We start from the raw sequence: 12,042 nt of genomic DNA, 5'->3' as shown, positions 1-12,042 counted from the left end.
ACTGCCAAAGAACTTCCTTTCGGAGTCCACACAGTGAACCAAGGCCCAACCAACTGCTGAGTTTTGAAAGGAGCTCACACTGTTCTTTCATCATCCTATCTTTAGATGACACTATTCCAAAGTAGCAATTATGACTACTGATTTTGGAGTCAACGGATTATTTAATTGTCCATCCTCCTGTGTCTATGAAAGAGCTTCTCTTGCATGCTAAATACTATGTATTGTGGGTATTGAAAACTGCTTGAATCTCATTTGGAGTGTTTTCAAATGGAGTATCTTCAAAACAGAACTTCAAGCAACTTTGTGGCAGGGCACTGTTGGTGCCTGCCACTTTAAGGGCTGGGACAAGCAGTCAGCAGGTGCTTGATTGCAGTGGCCATTTTATATCTCTGGCTGCCTATATAAACAGAGAAATTCACTGCTGGCAGAAACATTGTCTGGCTGTAAGGCTAAATGCAGTATCCTGGAGGTAAGGGCAGGCACTTAAGGGGATGGCTTGGAGGCTCCTGGCCCTGGCCTGAAACTGCACCCTGCTGGGAGTGGGTGGCCTGGTGGGGCTCCCAGGTGCAGTACAGGATGGCCCCCCCCCCAGGAAATACTGGGCCAGGTACCACCCTGGTGGAAGGTGGGTTGAGACACCTTAGCCCCTATCCCCCACAACGCTGTGAGTACAAGGGGGACCAAGCATGGCTATGGTCACCTGAGCCCAACTGGGGAGGGAAGCCTCAAAGCCCCAGTGAGGGGATGGGTGTGAAGCCCATAGTAAGTGTGGGGGGGAACTAGGGGACTGGGAGCCCAGTATGTGTGTGCGGACGTATATGGAGTTGTGCCTGGTGAGGGGCCTGGGGCAGAATTAGCCCAGGGTTTGGCACAAAGCTGGACCATGCAAAGTAGAGGAACTTGCAAGAACTGAAAGGACTGCATGGTGAGGCTGGTATGTGAGTAGCAAAGCCTGACGGCCCAGGGGGGTCGCTCAAGGAGGAGCAGGGCAGTGGCATGTGGCCCAGTAACCTGTAATTATTGCTCCTGAATTGTTACGGTTACATATACTGTTTTAAAATTATAAGTACCTCCAACCACGTTATATCCAGATACCTACTTTATCTGTATTCACACAATGACGCACAGCTTCTGTTTCAACAAAGTAGTTACACGGGTCCCAGATTATTAACTAGAATCCAGGAATGTCATGGGGGGGTCACACTGCAAAGCAAGCCCTCAAAAAGTGTGACTCTCAGAGGTATCATTCAGTTAAAGCTGCCTTGGAACTGAGAAAAATGGGGGTGAAAGTTCCCACAGATATAGTAGAAAATTGCCCCTGTTCTTAGCCCTTAGAAGAAGTAGGTGGAAATGCACTCCTAATATATTCATTTCATTAGTTTGCAGCAGTGACTTAACCTGTTGGAACTGGCAGGCCACCTTCTACCTGTTGTTGGAACCCCTGATTGCTATTCAAAAAAAAAAAAGACCCTGAAGGGAAGGAACATATTTCCTTTTTTTTGGTGGAGAAGGAGCAGCTTTCCTGTGCTGGTATTTTAAAGGCTGATCAGGGGTGATGGGACAAGGAATAAACAATGAAAACAGAACAGTCCAAACATCTGCAACTCAAATTCAGTTGCATCAGAGAAAACATCCTAAAGGAAATCAGCTTGTTAAATACATCTCTCAACATTGGGGGGCTCGGACACTGCAAGTGAGGAGGATTTCTCTGGTATCAGAAATGGAATGATTATTTCAATTTTAGTTTGTAAATCATTCACTTTTTCTTAAGTCACTGTAAGGCAGTGAGTCCTGTGAAGGCCAGACACTGCTCCATAGGAGGCAACTCTTCTGAATAGTTGGTCAGAACGGATAGTAACACCAGACATACAGGAACTACTTTACCCCTAAGTATAATGTTATTTCATCACTTAAGAGCTGGTATCTATGCAAAACTTCAGAATCCAGTTACTTACTCCTTCTTTCAGCTGGAAAATATATACAGTCTTTTATGAACATAATGAAAGACCCATAAGGATTGTAATATATTGTGTTAATTATTGTTTGTTTGTTGTTTTTTAATCCCACTGGGATCATTAGCACATGAACTAGTGAGACCTAGTATATTATGGCCCATTATTAAACCCATGACCTTGCATACATACCTCTCCTGGAAATTGCAAGTTACTCATTTGCTGCTGTAACTTCCATTCATACCAGCACTTTGTTTTACCTAAACCAGCTTCCCTGGACACTTTTAGCACCTTATCTTATTGAGGGTAGAGACCTTGCCCCTTGTAAAAGCATTTCTTTCCTCTGAAAGATGAGGTTCTTTGAGTAAATCCAATATCTTTTATTAGACCAACTAAAATAGTTGGGGAAAAAAAACCTTCTTTGCAAGCTTTTGGGTACAAACACCCTTCTTCACCTCTCTTTTTTTTTCTGAACCTGGTAGCCAATTTCCATCCTTTCAAGGGGACTGAATTATCTTGGAGCCATGTTTTGTCTTTGCTTTGAGTTCTTCAGGATGACAAAGCATCTGACAAAATAGGCTGTTGCCTGTGAGAACTTTTATGTATCTCTGAACCAATTAGTCTCTACAGTGTCACCATGCCCTGCCTTCTACCTAACTTCAGAGATTAACAGAGCTAACTATCTCTTTTTAGGTTTCTTGAGGAGGTGGAAGACGTGGGGCCCCATGACCTGCATCAATGGTGACTAAGATCGATGCTGTAATGAATGATGAGCCTTCTGGGGCTGACTAACTAATGAAGCACTGTGCTCAGTTTTGCTAGAACTCTTTCATAAAATGCAACACAAAGCAGTTCTAATAGCTCAGCTCTGAAACCAGCAGATTTTGCAGCGGGATCCAAACAAATGAGCAACAAAAAATAATTGTTTTCTAACACACTTTTTCAAATTCTACCTCTGATCACCCCTGGGTGATTCTGGCTTGATCTCTGCCGGTAATAAAACTGTATCTTTTTCTTAGAAGCCATTGCTGAACTGATGAAATGAGGCAGTATTATTAAAATGCAGACAGGGGGCATATAAATACTGCAGATAGCACAGTTTAAATAGCAAATACAGAACAAAAGATTTAACCTTGCCAATGGGATCTTGCTGTGTTTGAAGCAGATCTGCTTCATGGAAACTAGAATGGAAAACATCCTTGGATATGTTCTTATCTAGGTTATATAGTTTAACTTCATTAATATTGTTCCTTCCTTTATTTTCAACTGTGCTTTGTCCACTTTAGTCATAATTGGCGTGGGCCAGAGAATTTCTATTGCTGCATCTACAGCCCAACAGACCACTAGAATTTTTTCCTGTGTAATAAATTTTCCATTGCTTGGGTTTCGGCCACTTTTTTTTTTTTTCTTCTTTGAGTTCATACCTCCTTGGTCCTAAATGCTTTTTCTCCCTTCAGATACGTAAGGTGTTTCTCCTGTTTTCAATCATTTGTCCAAAGTGTATATATTGAACCAATTCAATTTTTTCAATAAATCGGTACTCCTGACTGCTTCATCAATTATGCTGCTTTTCTCTGAATTCCCAGAAGTCTCTGAGGGTGCTGACAGAAGTGGCATTTGTCATGCGATCAGCCCCTTGAAAGCAGACTACAGCCATGTCCTGACAGAAGTGCATGGTTGCAAAGCACTTTAAGAGTGCTCCGTCATGTGACAAATTAACCTTCATTACATGAGGGCTCAGATGAAGGCACTCCAAAGTGGAATGCCTTCATTAACTTCTGTCTGATTTGGGGCTAGGCTGCACCAGTGCTCTCTGCATGATGGGAGGGGGAGAAGGGAAAAGGGAGGGAGCTCTAGTCTGGAGTTTGCCCAGTCTGTGCTGGGGGTGGACTGTAGTGGATAGATTGGAGCAGGGTGAGGCTTGAATTCTGGTGTATGCCTGTAACAAAAGAATCAAACTAAAGACTTACTAAAGACAGTGAGCTGTGATTGAGCTGAAGTACCCAGAACCCTAGAAGAGGCTCCTCCTTAATGCTGGTAAAATATCAGCAGCGATCCTTTCCTTACTGGTAGCCCAGAAGGAGAAGCATTGAGGAGGAATTCAAGCACATGATGGGAAAGAAAGTGTAAGTTATACAGCCCTGAAAAAAGAAAACCAGAGAATACTCAGACAGATGCTCTCCCACTCCCTAAAGTACAGAATAATAAACTCCCCAGACTATAGCCTTGAAAACAAATGATGTTTCAGTGCACTGCTTGAACCAAACTGGAAAAATCAGGATGTTTCAATTGCGGTCAACTCACAAATCTGTTTCATGTTCAGTGCTTTGGTTTAGCGAGATCTCATTTTGGGTTAAACAGAATCTCTCAGTTAGGGATTGTCAGGCTTTTTGTAATTTTTTGTAGATGTTGAAGTAGGATGTAATTTTAAAGGGAGAAAATCAGGCTCATTTTGTTCTGAAAATGTCAAAACAAAATATTTTGACTTTTTTTAGTTGAAAATGTTATTTGCTGGGAAAAAATGCAGTCCAGACTTGCTTGAAACATTCATGGATTCCTTTTAAGCTCTTCCACTTGTTTCAGCTGGAAAATTTCTCCCAGCTCAAACCCAGATAGCAGATTCAGCCAAAGAAGCCTAGGCAACAAGGTGCCTATACTGTGCGTCGGAGCAGCCTTGCTGCAGATGTAAGTGCAGCACACTGGAGCAGACTCAATTAATTGTTTGACACTGATGCACATGACATCCCAGGCACTTGAATTAGCGTGGCTCTCAGAGTCATTCTAATTAACATGCCCCCAACCACTCCTGGAGCATGTATATAAATGCCCCAGATATTGTAGCACCTTTGTTCTAAGCTCACTAAAATTGTGCAAGTGCTATTTGTGTATTATTTACACAATGCCCAATTATATGTCCTTGAAGCTTGCACAGAGCAAAGGGAGGGATGCCAGGTGGTCCTTTTTACAACCTCAGAGTAGACAAAAAGTAGCTGCTGCAGGTAACAATGGAGGGTTGAACTGAGAATAAATAAGGGTGGGATAGCTTGCTAAAATTAGTGTTCCTTGGTTTCAACTCTGAAGCATCCTAATACTTCAGTGGATGTGTCTACACATGCATTAAGGTACTTTTCCTAATGTGCATTAAATTTAGTACCCCCAGGCACTTATGCACATGCAGGGAGGGTGCTCCAACACGCTTTAAATCCAGCACATCGGAGCCAACTCGATTAATTGAGTCTGCTGGAGCACAGAAATTAACATGGTCCAGAGCCTCCATCATCACAGGTATCAGTGTCCCTGTGATGAAAAAAGGTGGTGAGGCACTTTGAACTAAAGGTCATTCATAGATGTTAGAGTCAGAAGGGACTTCCTCTTGAGAAGGTTGAAGAGATCTAGGTCCCTCAGTCTCTCTTCATAGGGCCTTGCCTGCAGGCCTTTGACTGAACAACTGGCCTCCTGTGGACCCCATCAAGATTCTTTGCATCCCTCTTGAAGATTGGTGCACAAAACTGGATGCAGTACTCCATCTGTGGCCTGACCAGGGCCATGTTGAAGGGAAGCATCACCTCCCTGGACCCGTTCATCATGCATTTGCTAATGCATGGTAAAGCGCTGTTAGCCTTGTTGATCACTTTGTGACACTGACGACTCATGTTTATCTTGGAGTCAGTTAGGACTCCAAGATCTCTTTCCACTGCTGTGCTACTGAGAAGGTCCTCCCCCAGCCTGTAAGTGTGTTGGTGGTTCTTTTTGCCCAGGTGCAGCACTTCGCACTTGTCTTTGTTGAACTGCATCCTATTTCGTGCTGCCCATTTTTCCAACCTTTCCAGATCCGCCTGGATCTGTTCCCTACCTTTTGGTGTGTTAACGTTGCCCCGTAATTTGGTATCATCTGCAGTGTTGGATGAGGACATGAAGAGCACTCTGTTCAAGTCACTGATGAAGACATACACTAGCACCAGTCCAAGGACCGAGCCTTGTGGGACTCCACTGCCTACATCTTCCCAGGTCGATATTGACCCATCCGCCACCACTCTCTAGGTGAGGCCCCCCAGGCCAGTTTGCCACCCACCTGACTCTGTAATCATCTATATCACAGCTTGTCAGTTTATTTACAAGAGCAGAATGAGATACCCCATCGAAGGCCTTCTTAAAGTCTTGGTAGATAACATCTACCTTGACTCCTGCATCTAAGCATTTTGTGACCTGGTCATAAAAACAAACAAGGTTAGTCAGGCAGGATCTACCTGCAATGAGTCCATGCTGATTTCCTTTCAGCATTATTTCCTCTGCTGGGCTCACACAAATGTGATACTTAATGATTTTTTCCAGAGTTTTCCCAAGGATAGAAGTAAGAGTAACTGGCCTATAGTTTCCTAGTTCCTCCCTCCTCCCCTTCTTGAAAATAGGGACTATATTGGCCCTTTTCCAGCCCTCCGAGACCTGACTGGAGCACCATGAGCGCTCAAACAGCCATGCCAGTGGCTCTGCTATGATGCTGGCCAGTTCCTTCAGCACCCTTGGATGAAGTTCATCCTGCCCCACTGATGTGAACATATCCAGCCCCTCCAAGTGCCCCTTCACTAAGTATGCGCTAACAGTTGGTGGGCTGGTGTCCCTCCTGTGTCTATCTATGATCCTGTTGAGTGAGCTTTATTTTAAAATGCCCAGCCTTCATTTTTTTCAGTGCAGGGACATTGATATGTGTGACACTTGAGCGCTTTTAATTAGCGTGGCTTCCTAATTAGATCACACCCCCTGCCACTCCCCCTGCCTCCCGGAGCATGTCTATAAATGTCTTCCAATGTGAGGTACTAAACAAATATGCATTAGGCTGCTTTAATGCACAGTAATAAATGGACACAGTTTTTAAGTGATGCTTAATGCGCAGTAGCCTATTTTACTGCGTATTAAAGTAATGGCATGGTTTTTACGTGTCACTTTAATGTGCAGTTAAATAGGCTATTGTGTATTAAAGCTCACGTGTAGATGAGCCCATTAAAATCTATCTTACCTTTTACAAGCTGGATAATTCACTGCTTATAGGCAATCCAATAAAAGTAGGATTGGAGGAGAGATGTCAGAGTGGATGGCACTTTGGTGAATGGGGATCAGAATATCATTCTGTAGCCAGGCAGAATGGAAAAAGACACAAGGACAGAGTTGTTTTCAGAGAGATTTTGATGTGTGTGAGTAATAGCACCTGTTACTGTGACAGGTAATAGAAATAATGTGTTTCTCTTTATGCTGCAGTCTAAAGACGTGCGGCTGTCAGTAAAACAATATTGATGCCGGAGGCTCATTTAGGCTGTCTAGATTTCAGCCTTGCTGTGTGGGGGCTCTGAGAGGGAAGCTGAAGTGTGGGTGGAAAGCACTTTGCACCTTTGTTCTGAGGATGATGGTTTATTACTACTGTATTCCTGGCATTCACTACAATGATAGTCTTGCAATTGCAACTTATTATTTGTATAATTTACAGAGTTCACAGGGTTTGTAGTTTCACAGCTCTGGAAGTGGGAATCCTAATATGCTCTTCTGAATGTTCATAGTTTTCTATAGTGTTCTCAATCACTATTTTTTAATTCCTAGCTGGACAGTAATGTTTCAGGAACAAAGATAGGTTTCTGGTTAAAAGCCACAGCTCAAAATGTTCTCTGTGTTAAAATAATGAAGGCTGGGTACAGGCATTACACTTTTACTGGTGTAAGTGATTGAAAACTGGTCTGTCCCCATAACAGAACAGAAGTTCAGCATACAAAACTGGCCTATGCCTGTAACAGAACAGAAGTTTGGCATGCATAGACTGGTTTAAAAATGGCAGAACCCGGTCTAAGACTGGCTGTATCCCACCAAAGGACAGATACGTGTTCTGTTCACTGTTGATCTAAACAACGCCGCTTACAGAAAACCACGTAACTTAGATCAAGGCCGTCTCGGGCTTTTTGAATGTCTGTACCTAGCCCTAGTTAAGACTAATTCTTGGCGCCCTGAAAAGCCATCTGTGGCTTTTCAGACCCATCAGGTCCAGAGAGAAAATATGGTCTTGAGGTTCAGGTGCTGGACTGAGTTACAGTATGTTTCATTCGTTTTCTCCCTGTGACCCTGGACTAGTCACATGATGGCTCTATGTTCTAGTTTCCAACTTGAAAACAGAATGGTGGCACTAGTTCCTTTGTTTCATTGTCTGTTAGAACTGGACATTTTTGCAAGAACTAGGGCTATTTTTACTCTGTATCTGTGTAGCTCACAGTAGGATTTTCTCAGGGGATCTGCTGGGGCTACAACAAATTGGAGCTGCCCAGAAATTTATCACTGAAACATTTTTTGATCAAATAGGTTGTTTTTATCAACATTAAATCTGTTTTGAAAAACATTGAGTGCAATGACATTTTGTAGAAAAATTAAATGAACTATTCTCATATTCATTTTGAAATGAAGTGTTTTGCTTTTACATGGAAAATGATTGTTTTTAGAGTATATCAAAGCAAAATGTTATAACTGACTGAGAAGAAATGCAAAAATCTAGAACCATTGGTTCCAAAACAATACCTTTTATTAAATCAACTGAGAAATTGCAAAAAAAAATCTTTTTCTGCAAGTTTTTGGGCTCACGTGCCCTTCATCAGGATCAGGGTAAGTTCAAGATGGTAAAAAGTCCCCATACATAGGAAATAAACTTCATTTTTGCACAGAGGAAGCCGAAGCTGGAAAACTGTCCCTCTGGATCCACGAGAGTCTGTTTGTGAGCTTGCATTTTGTTGTGTAGATCAAGCAGAATTTCTTCTCTGGTGGTGTCAGATGGCAAGCAAGAAGGTGTAAAAATCTTTCTTGTTGTTCAGCAATGTAGTTTATGATCCAAAATTGGCTAAAATTCGATCATTAAAATAAAATGTATCGTTTCAGAACCAAGAGTTCTACATTTTTGCATTTATTTTTGTCTCAGACCAACATGGCTAACACACACATCCCAGATAAATGACCAAGGAAATTTTGAGGTTGTTGGAAAAGACCTTGAGTCTTACCTAGCCTTGTCTCCAGGAGTCATGCAGGATTCAGTGTTTCTAAACCATTCTAGACAAACATATATCCAGCCTCTTCTTGAAAGCCTCCAATGAAGGAGAATCCACTGCTTATCTGGGCAGCTTGTTTCCTTGTCCCATAGTCCTTATAATTGGCTTTTCTGAACTAATCTAAATCTGTTTAAATTCATTAGTTCATCTCTTGGGTTTTGCTCTGTTTTGAAATGTAAACAATTCCCAAATCATAGAATTTCTAGACAAATGCAAATCCAGATCCCACCTAGCTCTCCAAATAACAGTACTAGTAACAGTCTGGCATGGCAGAGCTCAGGGATCTTTTGCATGTATTCTATACTACCTTCACGCAGTAGAGTTCTGTATGATAGGGTCTTCTATGATTTACCTGGATGAAGGACTGAAGACCAGAGTCTCCATGACTGGGTGCATGTTTTGATCAGATACATTGTGTGTGCCAAAGCAAGGGCAAACTACCTTCTTCCTCCCCTCTCTTTCTCCCCCTCCAGAAAGAAGCAACACTGCTCATGAAGGTTTTTTTTTTTTTTTTGGCTGCCTTTTTGCTATGACTAGCTGGCTAAATAGTGGAGGCAGAAGAAAGAGAACAATAGTTCAATAGGCTACTAATGGGTCCTAAGAGAGTCAGAATATTGCAGTAGTTTCAGTTATGTTTAATCCAATTAGCAATTAAATTCTTTACAAAGGTCATATTTTCATCACAATCATATTCTATTTGCTTTTTAACAAGTAGAGATCAGCAGCTGGACTGGACGCAATTTCTTTTGACTTCATTCAACACAATCTCTTTAGTTTTCCAACAACAAAGCTACAATTTTAATCTAAATGTCATTCATTCAGCTATCTCCAGTGCATGGCAAAGGAAACACTCCCCAAAATATCCTACTTCCAAGCACTAGGGCTTGGAGTGAGTCACAGCTCAGACATTAGCAGCACTTCTCTGATGGCTTTATCAGTGTAGGGCATTTAAGATGTATTTATATGACTTTTCTGTGTACTGCACTTTTAAATGCAGAGGAAACCCATACCTGTCACAGTGACAACTGCCATTTTCTTTTCCACTATAGATATTTGCAGAATAGAAGCACATATACTGTGTTCACATTTGGCATCTTAGCTTTGATTTTTAAGAGTAAAACCAAGTAAGCATGAAGTAAAAGGTCAATCTGACCAACAGTTTATGGCTGTTTTTGGTTTACTGGAAAACCATAGCACTCTAGAATTTAAGCTTTCATTTAAAGAAAATGAAATTAAAATTTGTGCATACAGTTAACTGAAACAGAGAGTTCTTAGTGGCAAGAACCAGGTCTCTCAATATGTTTTGAGGCTGACTGTTTTCAAATCTCCAAACTGTAATCACTACATTCTTCTGCTCAGAAAAACTGTACATGGAAATGTATCTAGCCTATCATGGGTATATGGTATGCCACTAGTGGAGAAGATGCTAATAAGCAACACAGCACTTCTCTTCCACCCTGTCCTATTTTTGTGGCTGATTACATTAAACACCCTGTGCTCTCTCCCTCCATTTCACTTTTAACTGTGATTTACATGATACTCTTGGTACTAGTATTAATGCAGCATACGTTCTCCCAATAAATACCTCCTTTCTTTTACTCATCATCAGTTGTTTCTTGGGGTACAGGTGGCCATTTCCTTTTTCTCTAATTGGTGTCAATGAACATAGCATTTGTCTTTCTGTAGCTTAGCACTTAAAGCAGGGGGCCTAAGGTTTATAAAGGACACCTGTTGACTAATAGATTTGCCTGTCCAAAAATAGAGGGAAAAATAGCAGCCAAATTGATTTCCGAGGCATGCAGTTATTGAATGTGAACAGCATAAATGCTAATTTCCGGTAAAAGCTGCTTTGTCGATCACCTATGCAGTCTTGCTGTTCTCATACTGCCAGAATAGTCTCTAACTAAGCTAATCAATTATTGTTGAGACTAATGTTTATGAAGGTTTGCTGTGTCATTACATGTATATATTACTTCTCTACGTTCTCCTGGGTAGCCTTTATATAGTAATAAAATTGCCCAGGTGCTTTTGTGACCATAATTGAGCTAACAACAAAACAAACTTGGCTTCCACACTTTTCTGTGTAATATCTGTCTATATTTATGAGCCTCCACTGAATTCTTTCAAAGGTAGTTTCTCTGCTACTGCAGAGATATGAATGAAAAGCTGACAGGATTTATTCAGACGATGAGCAATTAGGCAATAGTAACCTAGGCCCAAGTCAATCTTGTAGACTAAAGCAATGGTCTGGGTTACAAATCTAAGAATAGCAGAAGTGGGCAGGAGCCGGGGAATGTGCCTAAGGGAAGCAAAAACTCTTGGAATGAACTTTTTGTTGGAACCCCAGAAACACATGCCTAGTGCACTATACAGTGTTTGGTATAGAGGTGTAGCAAACCTGGCTTTCAGTTCCTATTTCTGGCCTTCACCTTCAAACTCACAAATCATGGCCTTAAACTTGCTGATGTGAATAGAAAGGTTGACTTCTTTTGACTTCAGTGAGCTCTAGATCAGGGTTTGTTTCTTTGGTGCCAGTATGCATCGCTGCACTTTGCATTCTTGGCAGTTTTCCAATCCCATGAATTAACAGCCTCACACAGCTTTGGTATCATCCTCTCCTGATAATGCCCTCCATGCCCAAATGTAATATCCTTTGCATACAGTATTGGTGTTTTGGAATCATGTGTCATCAGTCTTGATGCCACCAAAATAGCATTGTTGTATTTGTGCTCCCTTGAGAAATGATCCCAGTATGCTTTACTCTGTTTACATGGCCTTCCTTCAGACCAAGTGGCAGGTATTAAGCTGCTTTGAACAGAGGCCATGAAAAATGTGAACTATTTCTACTAAATACAGCACAAAGCTTTGGACACAAATGGGCAGGCTTCTATTTGTCCAGCAAATACATTGCTACTGGTGCTTTCATTCAGTTTCATAGATTTCATAGACATTAGGGCTGGAAGGGACCTCGGGAGATCATCAAGTCCAGCCCCCTGCCCAAAGGGCAGGAAGTCAGCTGG

This window comes from Crocodylus porosus, unplaced genomic scaffold, assembly GCF_001723895.1.
Source record: "Crocodylus porosus isolate Cpor-Errol unplaced genomic scaffold, CroPor_comp1, whole genome shotgun sequence".
Classification (NCBI taxonomy): domain Eukaryota; kingdom Metazoa; phylum Chordata; order Crocodylia; family Crocodylidae; genus Crocodylus; species Crocodylus porosus.
This window is presented reverse-complemented; position numbering follows the sequence as displayed.